The sequence below is a fragment of the Sus scrofa genome, chromosome 12, assembly GCF_000003025.6.
Source record: "Sus scrofa isolate TJ Tabasco breed Duroc chromosome 12, Sscrofa11.1, whole genome shotgun sequence".
NCBI classification, from domain to species: Eukaryota; Metazoa; Chordata; class Mammalia; order Artiodactyla; family Suidae; genus Sus; species Sus scrofa.
Genome location: NC_010454.4, coordinates 45,966,298 through 45,979,948, shown reverse-complemented (window position 1 = coordinate 45,979,948; position 13,651 = coordinate 45,966,298). Strand labels below are relative to the sequence as shown.

Sequence of the window (13,651 nt, the reverse complement as noted above, 5' to 3'; positions counted from 1 at the left end):
TTGTTTTGTCTTTTTGCCATTTCTTGGGCCACTCCCACGGCATATGGAGGTTCCCAGGCTAGGGGTCTAATCGGAGGTGTAGCCACTGGCCTACACCACAGCCACAGCAACACAGGATCCAAGCCGAGTCTGCGACCTACACCACAGCTCACCGCAACGCCGGATCGTTAACCCACTGAGCAAGGCTAGGAATTGAACCCGCAACCTCATGGTTCCTAGTTGGATTCGTTAACCACTGCGCCACGACGGGAACTCCTTTTTTTTTTTTTTTTTTTTTTTTTTTTTTTTTAATGCAGGAAGGCCATTATTGGCCCAGCTTTGACCCACATCTTTAGAACTATCTTGGGTAATAATAAAGTGAATTTTCCTGCCTTTTAGGAAAATGTCAACTAAAGATCTTTTCAGTCTTCAGTTTTGTACTTACATCTGTCATTCATTATGATAAGTTTTGGCAGTTTTCACAGATCGGTTAATATTTAACTTCCTAAATAGTAGGGATATACTAAGTAATTTACCAGTCTTCTAAAATCCAATGAAATGGTTTTTTCTTCCTCTCATGGAATAGTGACCATGTTATAAGGATACCAATACCTGCTGCCAGTAAAAGAAAAAAAATAGGAGTTCCTGTCATAGCTCAGCGTGTTAAGAACCTGACTAGTATCCATGAGGATGTGGGTTTGATCCCTGACCTTGCTCAGTGGGTTAAGGATCCGGCATTGCCATGAGCTGTGGTGTAGGTCACAGACCCAGCTCAGATCTGGCATTGCTGTGGCTGTGGTGTAGGCTGGCAGCTGTAGCTCTGATTCAACCCCTAGCCTGGGAACTTCCATATGCCACAGGTGGTGTGGCCCTAAAAAAAAAAAAAAAAGTGTGTGTGTGAGAGAGTATGTATATCTGGAAGTACATAATAACATTTCTGCTCTCTTCTTTAAAATGGTTTTTTATATTTGCTGTGGGTTTGTCATAAATGGCTTTTATTATGTTAAGGTATGTTCCCTCAATACCCACTTTGGTAAGTTTTTATCACGAGTGGATGTTGGACTTGGTCAGATGCTTTTTCTGGATCTGTTGAGATGATCATGTGGCTTTTGACTTTTCTTTTGTTGATGTGGCGTATGATGTTGATTGATTTGCGTATGTTGAACCATCCTTGTGAACTTGGGATGAATCCCACTTGGTCGTGGTGTATGATCTTTTTTAATATGTTGTTGAATTCAGATGGCTAAAATTTTTTTGAGAATTTTTGTGTCTATATTCATCAAAGATATTGGCCTATAGTTTTCTTTTTTGGTGGTATCTTTATCTGGTTTTGGTATTAGGGTGATGGTGAAGGCAAAAGACCCGAATAGACATTTCTCCAAAGAAGATAGACAGCCAACAAGCACATGAAAAATGCTCAATATCACTGATTATTAGATAAATGCAAATCAAAAATTACCATAAGATATCACCTCACAACAGTCAGAATGGCCATCATTAATAAGTCCACAAATAACAAGTGCTGGAGGGGGTGTGGAGAAAAGGGAACCCTCCTGCACTGTTGGTGGGAATGTAAGCTGGTACAACCACTATGCAGAACAGTATGGAGGTACCTTAGAAAACTATACATAGAACTACCATATGACCCAGCAATCCCACTCTTGGGCATATTTCCGGACAAAACTTTCCTTGAAAAAGACACATGCACCTGCATGTTCATTGCTGCACTATTCACAATAGCCAAGACAGGGAAACAACTTAAATGTCCATTGGCAGATGATTGGCTTAAGAAGATATGGTGTATATACACAATGAATACTACTCAGCCATAAAAAAGAACAAAATAATGTCATTTGCAGCAACATGGATAGAACTAGAGACTCTCACACTGAGTGAAGTAAGTCAGAAAGAGAGACAAATACCATATGATATCACTTACATCTGGAATCTAATATACAGCACAAATGAACCTATTCACAGAAAAGAAAATCATGGCCATGGAGAAGAGACTTGTGGTTGCCAAGGGGAAGAGGGAGGGAGTGGGATGTACTGGGAATTGAGGGTTAATAGATGCAAACTACTGCCTTTGGAATGGATAAACAATGAGATCCCGCTCTATAGCCATGGGAACTCTGTCTAGTCACTTATGATGGAGCATGATAATGTGAGAAAAAAGAATGTGTACATGTATGTGTGACTGGGTCACCTTGCTGTGCAGTAGGAAATTGACAGAACACTGTAAACTAGCTATAATGGAAAAAATAAAAATCATTATAAATGAAAAAAAACTGACATAGAAATAAAGCCTTAAGATACTATCACACACACAAAAAAAAGTTTTTTAAATCAACTCCCTCCCACAAGAAATAGTTCTGGTAATGGTCATTTAGATGTTATCAAACTTGTGTTTTCTGAACTCAATCATGAGAGCTATTCTAGATGATGCAGAGAAAGGATACAATAAACATGCTCATTGTAGAGAAGCAGGCTAAAGGATATGCTTCCTCAGTGATAAATTATCATGTTTTTGTTGATGTATAATTTACTCTTCTAAACTATAACTTAATATAAAAATCATTCCTTTTCATCAGTAACTGAGGTTATTGGCAATATTTTTCATGTCTTATCATTGAAATTTAGGGTTAAATCTTAATTTCTCACTGTCTCTTGGGGAATTGCTGACAGTGAAGTGTTACTCTTTTGCTTAGGGCTAAGAGACAGAAATCTAGAAGACATTTTAGCTGAATGTTTACCAGAGACGTCATAAACTTATTCTCATTAGAGTGAAAAAAAGGATTCCATCTGATTCATAAATTTTCTAATAGGTCAGATTTAAAGATCTCTGGGTTAATCTCTTTATGTACTGACTTGGCACCTACTGGGGTAATTGTTGTCCCAAAAAATTGCACAATGATGAGGCAATTCTCTTATTCACAGGACTGAATTGTCAAGCCACTAAAAACCATAACAATCCCTGTTTTTTCTATATATTTTTTTTTTTTGGTCTTTTTGTCTTTTTTTTGTTGTTGTTGTTGTTGCTATTTCTTGGGCCGCTCCTGCGGCATATGGAGGTTCCCAGGCTAGGGGCTGAATCGGAGCTGTAGCCACCGGCCTACGCCAGAGCCACAGCAACGTGGGATCCGAGCCGCGTCTGCAACCTACACCACAGCTCACGGCAACGCCGGATCGTTAACCCACTGAGCAAGGGCAGGGACCGAACCCGCAACCTCATGGTTCTTAGTCGGATTCGTTAACCACTGCGCCACGACGGGAACTCCCAATCCCTGTTTTTAAAGTTGTTGGCAATAAATCATTACTATGGCTAGTGGAGGATTTTTGTGGGCTTCTTCTCCTTCACAAGAAAATTATCATTTATATAAATAAGAAATGAAGCATCCATTTTTTAAAAATCAAAATTTGGAGTTCCTGCTGTGGCACCGCAGCAAGTTAAGATCTGGTGTTGTCTCTGGCAGGATCAATATTGCTGCAGCTGTGGTGTAAAGGTCACAGCTGTGGCTTAGATTCTATCCCTAGCTAGGGAACTTCCATATGCCCCAGGTACAGCCAAAAAGAAAAAAAAAAAAAATCAAAATTTGCTAGTGTGTTGTAATTTCTTACATTCAGTGTGTTTTCCAGGCCTTTTCTAAATCTAATTGCTCTAGTCTGACTTAGAACAAAGAAACTTCTCTTAAGTGCCAGTTGAATTCCCCTTATATTGCCAAGAGGCTGATCTTTTTTTTTTTTCTTTTTTAGGGCCACACCTGCAGCACATGGATGTTCCTAGGCTAGGGGTATAATCAGAGCTACAGCTGCTGACTTATGCCACAGCCACAGCAATGCAGGAACTGAGCCTCATCTGTGACCTATACCATAGCTCACAGCAACACCAGATCCTTAGCCCACTGAGTGAGGCCAGGGGTCAAACCTGAAACCTTATAGTTACTAGTTGGATTCATTTCCGCTGCACCACAATGGGAACTCCCAAGAGATTGATCTTTATGTGTTTGGCTGCTACAGGTGGTTCTGGCATTCTCCATCACTCACTGTAGAATAAACCAACACTGAGGCGCTCCCTTGTGGTTCAGCAGGTTAAGCATCTGGCATTGTCACTGCTGTGGCACAGGTTCAGTCCCTGGCCTGGGAACTTCCACAGGCAGTGAGCACAGCCAAGGGGGTAAAAAAACCCAACATTGAGTTAGCATCTTTTCACTGGCTGTGCCTGAATCCTCTTGTCAATTGTGGGTTCAATTGTGGTTTGTGGAAATTGAATATTAATCAGCATATCATTGAAACTAATACCAGTTCCAGAGTTCCCGTCATGGTGCAGAAGAAACAAATCTGACTAGGAACCGTGAGGTTGTGGGTTCGATCCCTGGCCTCACTCAGTGGGTTAAGGATCTGCTGTTGCTATGGCTGTGGTGTAGGATGAACAGAAGCTGTAGCTCCAATTTGACTCCTAGCCTGGGAACCTCCATATGCCATGGGCATGGCCCTAAAAAGACAAAAAAAAAATGAAACTAATACCAGTTCCAAGTAATAAAAAAGATGTTGCATTAATCTCTTATTTTAACCAAATATCATTTATTGAAAGTCACAAGTTAAAAGCAATCTTTTAGGATAATTAGCCCAAACTATGATGGCTTTAACAACCAATGCAAATAGGCAACAACAAAAAATAGATAAACTAGATTACATTAATATTTAAAGCTTCTGTGCATCAAATGACACAACACAGTCAAAAGGCATCCCACAGACTGGACAAAGATATATGCAAATCATATAGCTAATAAGGGGTTAATATCTAGAATGTATAAAGAACCCTTACAACTCAGCAAGAAAACAACATGTCTTAGTCTGCTTGGGCTCCTATAACAAAATGCTCTATAGATTGAGTGGCTTAAATTTCAGACATTTATTTCTCACAGTTCTGGAGGCTGGGAGTCCACAATCAGTGGCAGATTTGGTCCTGATGAGAACCCTCTTCCTGGCTTGTAGACAGCTGCCTTCCTACTGTGTCCTCACACTGGAAAAGAGAAGAGGTGCTACTTTCTTCCTCTTCTTGTATGTACACTAATCCTGTCCAATTGCCCTTACCCTTGTGATATCATCTAACCCTAATTACCTCCCAGAGACTCCCATCTCCAAATACCATCACACTGGAAGTTAGGGCTTCAATATAGAGACTTAGGGAGCATGTAAACACTCAGTCCATAGCACTCCACCCATGCTCCCAGATCCATGTCCTTCCTACATAAAAAATATATTCATTCCGTATATTCAAGCCCCAAAAGCCTTAGCTTATTCTAGCATCAACTCTAAAGTCTAAATATCATCTAAATAAGATAAGGGTGAGACTTGAGGCAAAATTCTCTCCAGCTAAAAACTGTGGAGTCAGATAAATTATGCATTTTAAAATGGTAGGAGTTCCCGTTGTGGCTCAGCAGAAATGAACCTGACTAATATCTATGAGGACACAGGATCAATCCCTGGCCTTGCTCAATGGGTTAAGGATCTGGCATTGCCGTGAGTTGTGATGTAGGTTGCAGATGCGGCTCAAGTCCCATGTTGCACTGGCTGTGGTGTAGGCCATCAACTACAGCTCCGATTTGACCCCTAGCTTAGGAACTTCCATATGCTGTGGCTGCGGCCCTAAAAAGAAAGAAAGGAAAAAAAAAAAAAGATAAGATACAATGCTAGTAAAAACAAAATAGAAAACAAACCAAGCAAAAACCAAACTAAAATACAATGGTAGGACAGACATAGGCTAGACGTTCCCATTCCAAAAAGGCAAAATGGGAAGGAAAGAAAAGATGACAGGCCCCAAGTAAATACAAAACTTAGTTATTCAAATCCCAGTAGATCTGAAACTTCAAGAATAATCCTCTTTGTTTCAATACTATGCCTTCTGAACCCAGTGGGGCAGTGGTCCTCCCTTCAGGACCCACTGGAGTGGTGGTGTCATCCCCAGGGCTCAGCTGAACAGCCCTTCACCTTTCTATCCTGTGGAATCCCACCTGTGCAGCATTCTAAAAGGGCTCACTTTGCACTTTGCTGGGTGGTGGTCCCTCCATTTGGAACCAGGGTGGAGACAGCCTTACCTGTTAGCCCTTGCACTGTAGGCATGTGGTAGGAGTAGCAGCCTTCATGATTTCTGAATCTTTTGGGGGCCTGCTTCTGTTTTCTTGAAGGATAATGCATGTTCGCAACCTCCCTTCATTCTGTCTCTCTCTCTCTCTCTCTTTTTTTGCTTCCTATAGGCCCAGCTGGCAGTATTTCTGCAGGTATTATCCCACCTCTATTTCTGGCTTCTGTTGAGAAGGTCTGTGGTTCACACTCACATTGATCTCCTTACTAAATGATCACTATACCCTTTGTGTTCTCTTCTGAACATATTTTCTCTTTTTTTTTTTTGTGATATGGACAGGCTGAGAATTTTCAAATCTTTCAGTTCTGTTTCTTTTTTGCTTAACGGTTCCTTCTTCAATTCATTTCTCTCTTCTTGTACTTTACTATAAGCTATCAGGAAGAACTAGGCTGCTCCTTCAACACTGTGCTTAGCAATCTCCTGAGCTAAATATCCAGTTTCATTGCTCACAAGTTCTATTTTCCACCAGACATTAGGACATGAACACAATTTAGTCAAGTTCTTTGCTACTTTAAAAGAAGGGTTGCCTTTTCTCCATTTTCCAGTAACATTCCTCATTTCCATCTGAGACCTCTTCAGAATGGCTTTTACCATCCATATTTCAAGCAACATTCTGTTCATGACTATTTTGTATTATTTAAGATGTAGGGCTTTCTTCCAGTTCTCCTCTTTTCTTTCTGAGCTCTCACCAGATCTGCTTTTAACACTCCCTTCATGGCAATCTCAGCTTTTTGTAACATGCACCTCAAAACTCTTCCAGCCTCTAGCCATTACCTAGTTCCAAAGCTGCTCCACATTTTTAGGTATTCATTATAGCAGCATCCCACTTCTCAGTACCAAAATCTATATTAGTCAGTGTTTTCTGGAGAAGCAGAAAATATAGAGATACGTTTACTATAAGGAATTGGCTCACACAGTTATGGAAGCTGAGAAGTCCAAAGATCTGCAAGTTAGAGACCCAGTAGAGTTGATGACATAACTTCTAGTCCAAGTCTGAGTCTGAACTCGGGAGAAGACCACCAACTGATGTCATAGCTCAAAGACAGGCAGAGAGTGTGAATTCTTTCCTTCTCAGCCTTTTGTTCTATTTAGGTCTTAAATGGAATAATAAAGCCCTCCCATCTTGGGGAGAGGAATCTACTTTCTCAGTCTACTAATTCAAATATTAATCTCATCCAGAAACCCTCAGACACACCAAGAATTATGTTTAATCTAGTATCTGGGCACCCTGTGGCCCAGTCAAGTTGGCACATAAAATTAACCATTATACAGCTTGATTAAAAAAATGTACACATTTCTCCAAAGTAGATATACAGTGGCTGATAAAAACACATGAAAAGATGTTCAACTCACTAATCATTAAGGAAATGCAAATCAAAACCACAATGAAATACAACCTCACACTCAGTAGGATGGCTCTATTCAAAAACCAGAAAAATAACGTGTTGGTAAGGATATGACGAAATTAGAACTTTTGTGCACTGTCAAGAATGTAAAATGGGAGTTCCTGTCATGGCTCAGTGGTTAATGAATCTGACTATGAGGAACCACAAGGTTGCGGGTTCGATCACTGGCCTTGCTCAGTGGGTTGAGGATCCGGCATTGCTGTGAGCTGTGGTGTAGGTTGAAGACGTGGCTCGGATATGGCGTTGCTGCTGCTGTGGCGTAGGCCAGTGGCTACAACTCCGATTTGACCCCTTGCCTGGGAACCTCATGTGCCATGGGTGTGGCCCTAGAAAAGACAAAAAATAATAATAATAATAATGTAAAATGGAACAATGTGATGGCCCTCAAAAAATTAGAAATTACTGTATATCATCCACCAATTTCATTTATGAGTTAATACCCAGAATAACTCAAAGCACTGTCTTGAGAAATTTGTACACCCATTTTCATAGCACCATTATTCACAATAGTCAAAGGTGGAAGCAACTCAAGTATCTATAGACAGATAAATAGATAAATCAAATGTAGTATATACATACAGTGGAATATGATTTAGCCTTAAAAAGGAAGGAAATTAGGCAATATGCTATAATATGGATGAACCCTGGGGACATTATAACTGAAATAAGCCAGTCACAAAAGGACACATATTGTATGATCCCACTTATATGAGATACCTACAGGAGTCAGATTTTCAGAAATGGAAAGTAGAATGTTGGTTACCAGAGGCTGGGGAAGGAGGGATGAAGGGTTACTGTTTAATAGGTACAGAGTTTCATTTTTGGAAGAGAAAAAATTTCTAGAGATGGATGGTAGTGATAGTTGCACCATAGTGTGAATTACTTAATGCACACTTAAAAATAGTTAAGAGGACAAATTTTATGTTATATTTATTTTACTACAATTAAAAAACAAACTAGGAGTTCCCATTGTGGCTCAGTGGATTATGAACCCGACTAGTATCCATGAGGATTTGGGTTTGATCCCTGGCCTCGCTCACTGGGTTAAAGATTTGGCATTGCCGTGAGCTGCAGTGTAGGTGCAGATGCAACTCAGATCTGGTATTGCTGTGGCTGTGGTGTAGGCTGGTGACTGCAGCTCCAATTCCACCCTTAGCCTAGGATCTTCCATAGGCCACAAGCATGGCCCTAAAAAGACAAAAAATTAATTAATTAAAATAAAAACCTGGTCGTGGCTCAGTGGTTAACGAACTTGACTAGTATCCATGATGATGCGGGTTCCATCCCTGGCCCTGCTCAGTGGGTTAAGGATCTGGTATTGCTTTGAGCTGTGGTGTAGGTCACAGACGTGGCTCGGTTCACCTGTTGCTGTAGCTATGGTGTAGTCTGGTAGCTTCAGCTCTGATTCGACCCCTAGCCTGGGAACCTCTATATGCCGAGGGTGTGGCCCTAAAAAGACAAAAAGATAAATAAAATAAAATAAAATAAAATAAAATAAAATAAAGTAAAGTAAAATAAAATAAAATAAAATAAAATAAAATAAAATAAAATAAAATAATAAAATAAAATAAAAAATACTATGTAGTCCTGCCATACTAGCTCCTTTTTATAGCATTTAATTCTAGTGATACTTTGTCTTTCCCAGAAGATAGGCATGAAAAGATAACATAATTGTAGAACTAAAAATCAAGTTGTGTGTCACTACCATTTTGGTAAAAATATATATGGATGAAATTCCATTCCAGGCTTTTCTTTTGCATATTTATAAACTCATAGCTTTCGTCTTCTTGTGTCATGATCCTCTTTGCTGACTAGGGAATAGCCAGGAAGGTAACTATAAAATGGAGCCATATAACCATTTTGACTTATATCTGGTATGGGCTATCTAGTATGGGTCAACCTAATAAGCTTGTGAAATAATAAATATAAATGAACAAAAGAAAGACACCACTGAAATAAATATTCGAAATCCCAAGGCATCTTTTTTTTTTTTTTTTCTTTTGCTTTGCTTTTTAGGACCTCACTTGTGGCATATGCAAGTTCCCAGGCTAGGGGTCAAGTTGGAGCTGCTGCTGCCGGCCTACACCGCAGCCACAGCAACACGGGATCCGAGCTGCATCTGTGACTTATAGCACAGCTCATGGCAATGCCAGATACTTAACCCACTGAGCCAGGATAGGTATTAAATCCGCATCCTCATGGATACTAGTCGGGTTCATTACCACTGAGCCACAGCAGGAACTCCTTTTGCCATTTTTAATTACTGCAAACATGAAGTTTTCATGTTTGGCCTAAAACCTCTCCTGTTTTCAAGCCTAATTTCTTCCTCTTGAGTTTTTCATAGACATAAAGAATTACTCACCATCTACTGAAAAAATTCTTCACCTTTGAAAACATGTTATTTTCTCCAAAGTACTTCAGACCTAGCACTGAAAGTTTGTAGCAGGTGAGAGGGAGAGCAGTGTGGGCCAGAGGAGTATCAGAAAACACCCTAGAAGAGCTGGGACTTGAATGAGTGGGATTTAAATAGGAGAACAGAAGAAGAGCATTCCAAATAAAGGAGGATGGGGAGAGTGGGCCCAAAAGTCGGGAGGTAGGTACTTATGTGTCCCAGGGACAATGAGAAGATAATTGTCTATATCTTAAGGGCAGAGGAGTTTTGACTTGATAGATCTTTGCCTAGAATAATGACATGACTGCCAGAAAAGAGTCTGGCAATGTTATACAATATGAGAGGAAGGCAGAGAAATGACCCAGGAAGCTATTGCAGGCAAATGACCAGAGGTGAGCAGTCACCTCCCCATCTGACAGCAGCATGAAGACAGGGACTGTGTGACTCTTATCTCGTATCTACAGCAACTAGCCAGTAGTTGGCACTCAGTAAATGCTTGTTGAATGAATGAATGAGAATAGAAGCATGGTTGATAATCTTTACTAGAAATGTTGAAAAAGAAAACTTGTGTGAGGACATATGACGAGTTCACCTTTGAACATGTGAAACAACAGGTCAGTGGTCAAGTGGAAACAACTTGAAGATAGTTGAAAGAAAACATAGAATAAGGGCATGTCTTTGGGTAAGATAGAATTTCACAGTGGAACTGTGTTTCTAATGTATTCGTTTTGTGGCTAAATCATTCTTCCAGATCTCTGTCTCTGGTGACTATAGCTCCAATTCAACCCTTAGCCTGAAATCTTCCATAGGCCATAAGTGCAGCTCTAAAAAGACAAAAAACTCTACCTATTAAACAATAACCCTCCATCCCTCCTTCCCCAGCCTCTGGTAGCCTCATCAAGTTTTCTTTCTCTTGTATTTGCTCTGTTTGTTTTATTTTATTTTGTTTCATTTCATTTTAATCTTTTTGTCTTTTTAGGGCTGCACCCATGGCATATGGAGGTTCCCAGAATAGGGGTCACATTGGAGCTGTAGCTGCCAGCCTACACCACAGCCACAGCAAGTCAGGATCCAAGCCACATCTGCGACCTACACCACTGAGCGAGATCCTTAACTCACTGAGCGAGGCGAGGGATCGAACCTGTATCCTCATGGATGCTAGTTGGATTTGCTAACTGCTGAGCCACATTGGGAACTCCCTATTTTATTTTATTTTGTTTTGTTTTGTTTTATTTTATTTTTATTTTCAGGCCACAAGTGCAGCATGTGGAAGTTCCCAGGCTAGGGGTTAAATGACAGCTGCAGCTGCTAGCCTGTGTCACAGCCACAGCAACACAGGATCTGAGCTGCGTCTGCAACCTACACCACAGCTCATGGCAATGCCAGATCCTTAACCCACTGAGTGAGGCCAGGGATCAAACCCACATCCTCATGGATACTAGTCAGGTTCTTTACTACTCAGCCACAACAGGAACTCCTGCTCTGTTTATTTTTTACTTTTGAGATGCCACAACAGGAACTCCTGCTCTGTTTATTTTTTACTTTTGAGATATGACTTCATTTAATTTCAGCCTATTTGGTGAAATAATTTTTGTATGGATTTAAATATGATAATGCCAATAAATACTACATTGCCCATCTGTTGGCTGTGAAAAGAGAAGAGACGTACTTTTACTTGAGTATATGCTCTACTTAAAAGAATTTGTTAACCTAAAGGAGTTCCCATGTGGCTCAGTGGGTTAAGAACTTTTTTTTTCCTGAGCCATTTATCAGTAAGACACCCTATCACCTCATTTGTCTGTTTTAAGAAATAGAACGATGGTATTACTATTTCATAGAGAAGCCTTTTATTGAACTTAGAATATATGTGGAGGAGATTGATTGATTTACAAAAGTAGCGCTTTATTAAAAACTGGCTCTGTCAGATGACAGTGAAGCTCTACATCTTTTGCTATTAGCTCTTCTGAAGTTTGAATCGCCACCTGCCACTGTATGAGTTACTCTTTACTCTTCTGATCCGAAGCTGTTTATAAACATTTTGATGTGGCCACCAGGGGATGTTGTAAGCTATCCTCTTGTCCTCTAGAGTTCTGCCACTGTATGGAGTAGCCCCTTTAAATTGGTAAGTGCACACTTTGAAAAGCTCTTTTCTTAGCCACTCCATGGGAGTAAGAATTTTCATTTCACTGAAGAATGAAGAATGTGTTTCTGAATAACATGCTCACAGACTCTTTACTTTGTATTTTATGTTTATCTGACATGTTCTGCTTCTGGTAGCAATAACAGGCATTCCTCTTAAATATGATTTGAAAAGCAAACTAATTATTGCAGCCATAATGAAATTAAGTATATCTTTTAAAGCTAAGTAAATAATTTTTCCCAGATTTTATTCTTCTTGGTATAAAATAAACAAACAACAAAAACCAAAAGTAATTTCCCCTCAATTCTTGACTTTGCCAAACTAAGTTTTTAAAAAGTTGCTTTCTTATATTATAAAAATTCAGAGACCTAATAAAGTACCAAATACCTACCACTGCTGGGAAAGGATTCTGGAGAGAGAGTGGAGTAGGAAGCACCAAAAATCTCTCTCTCCACCTAGACAACAATTTCTCTGGCAGAATCTGTCTGATGTAACTGTTTCTGAACTCTGGAATTTGTTGAAGGCTTACAACTTCCAGGAGAGGATTTAGAGGGTAAGTTGTGGTCAATTTTAGTTCTTAGCTCTTAGCAGTTATTCCTCCCTCACCCTCGGCCTCATGGCAGGCAGCTGTGCACATTGCACATGTTCCTGGTGCAGCTTGCACCCAGCTCATAGAAGATGCGGTAGGCAAAAAGGACCCTATCCTCCAGATATTGGGGATCTGTGATCCGATAGCTGAGTGCTGCTTCTGATCACACAGGTGCAAAGAAACAGACAGCCAGTGTTGCTGCACCTCCCCCCATTTGTTGCAAGCCCCTCTCCCTCATGGTGAGGTGACTTTCATGGATTTAAAAGGATGTCTTTTTTCCTCCCCCTCCACTTTTTGCCTCTCCACCTTTTGGGAGTCAGACATTAAAGACAAGGATTTCAAAAATAGCTCATTTAAGGGAAAAATTAGAATGTGTCCACACATGCCTAGGGAATGGATCAGAAAAAAACTGAGAAGACATTAAGTTTACATCTCAGACTGATCCTTGGCACAGAGATGGCTTTCAGCAATCAAAAAAATAATAATAATAATAAAAATAGGAGTTCCCGCCATGGCTCAGCAGAAATGAATCTGCCTAGTATCCATGGGGATGTAGGTTTGATCCCTGGGCTCGATTAATGGGTTAAGGATCTGGCGTTACCAAGAGCTGTGGTGTAGGTTGCAGACATGGCTTGGATCTGGCCTTGTTGTGGCTATGGTATAGGCCAGTGGCTACAGCTCCAATGTGACCCCTAGCCTGGGAACCTCCATATGCCATGGGTGCAGACCTAAAAAGACAATAAATACATACATACATACATTCATAAAAATAATGATAAAATAATAATAAAATTAAAAATAAAAATAATTACAGTAACAGCAACAGCAAAACAATCCCTGGGGAAAGTGAGGAATCTGATTTCCAAAGTTACCCCATTATTAGATTCAAATGTCTTATGCTCAACAACAACAAAAAATCACAAAGCATACACAGAAACAGTAATATGACCCATTCCAAAAACAAAAACCAGGAACCATCCCTGAAGAAGACCTAATGGCA

General features: G+C 40.1%; 1 protein-coding gene across 1 annotated transcript in view; it reads left to right on the top strand.

The window, feature by feature from the left end:
• The window catches only part of SSH2 (slingshot protein phosphatase 2), a 267,618-nt gene that overhangs the window by 105,772 nt on the left and 148,195 nt on the right, over positions 1 to 13,651 (top strand).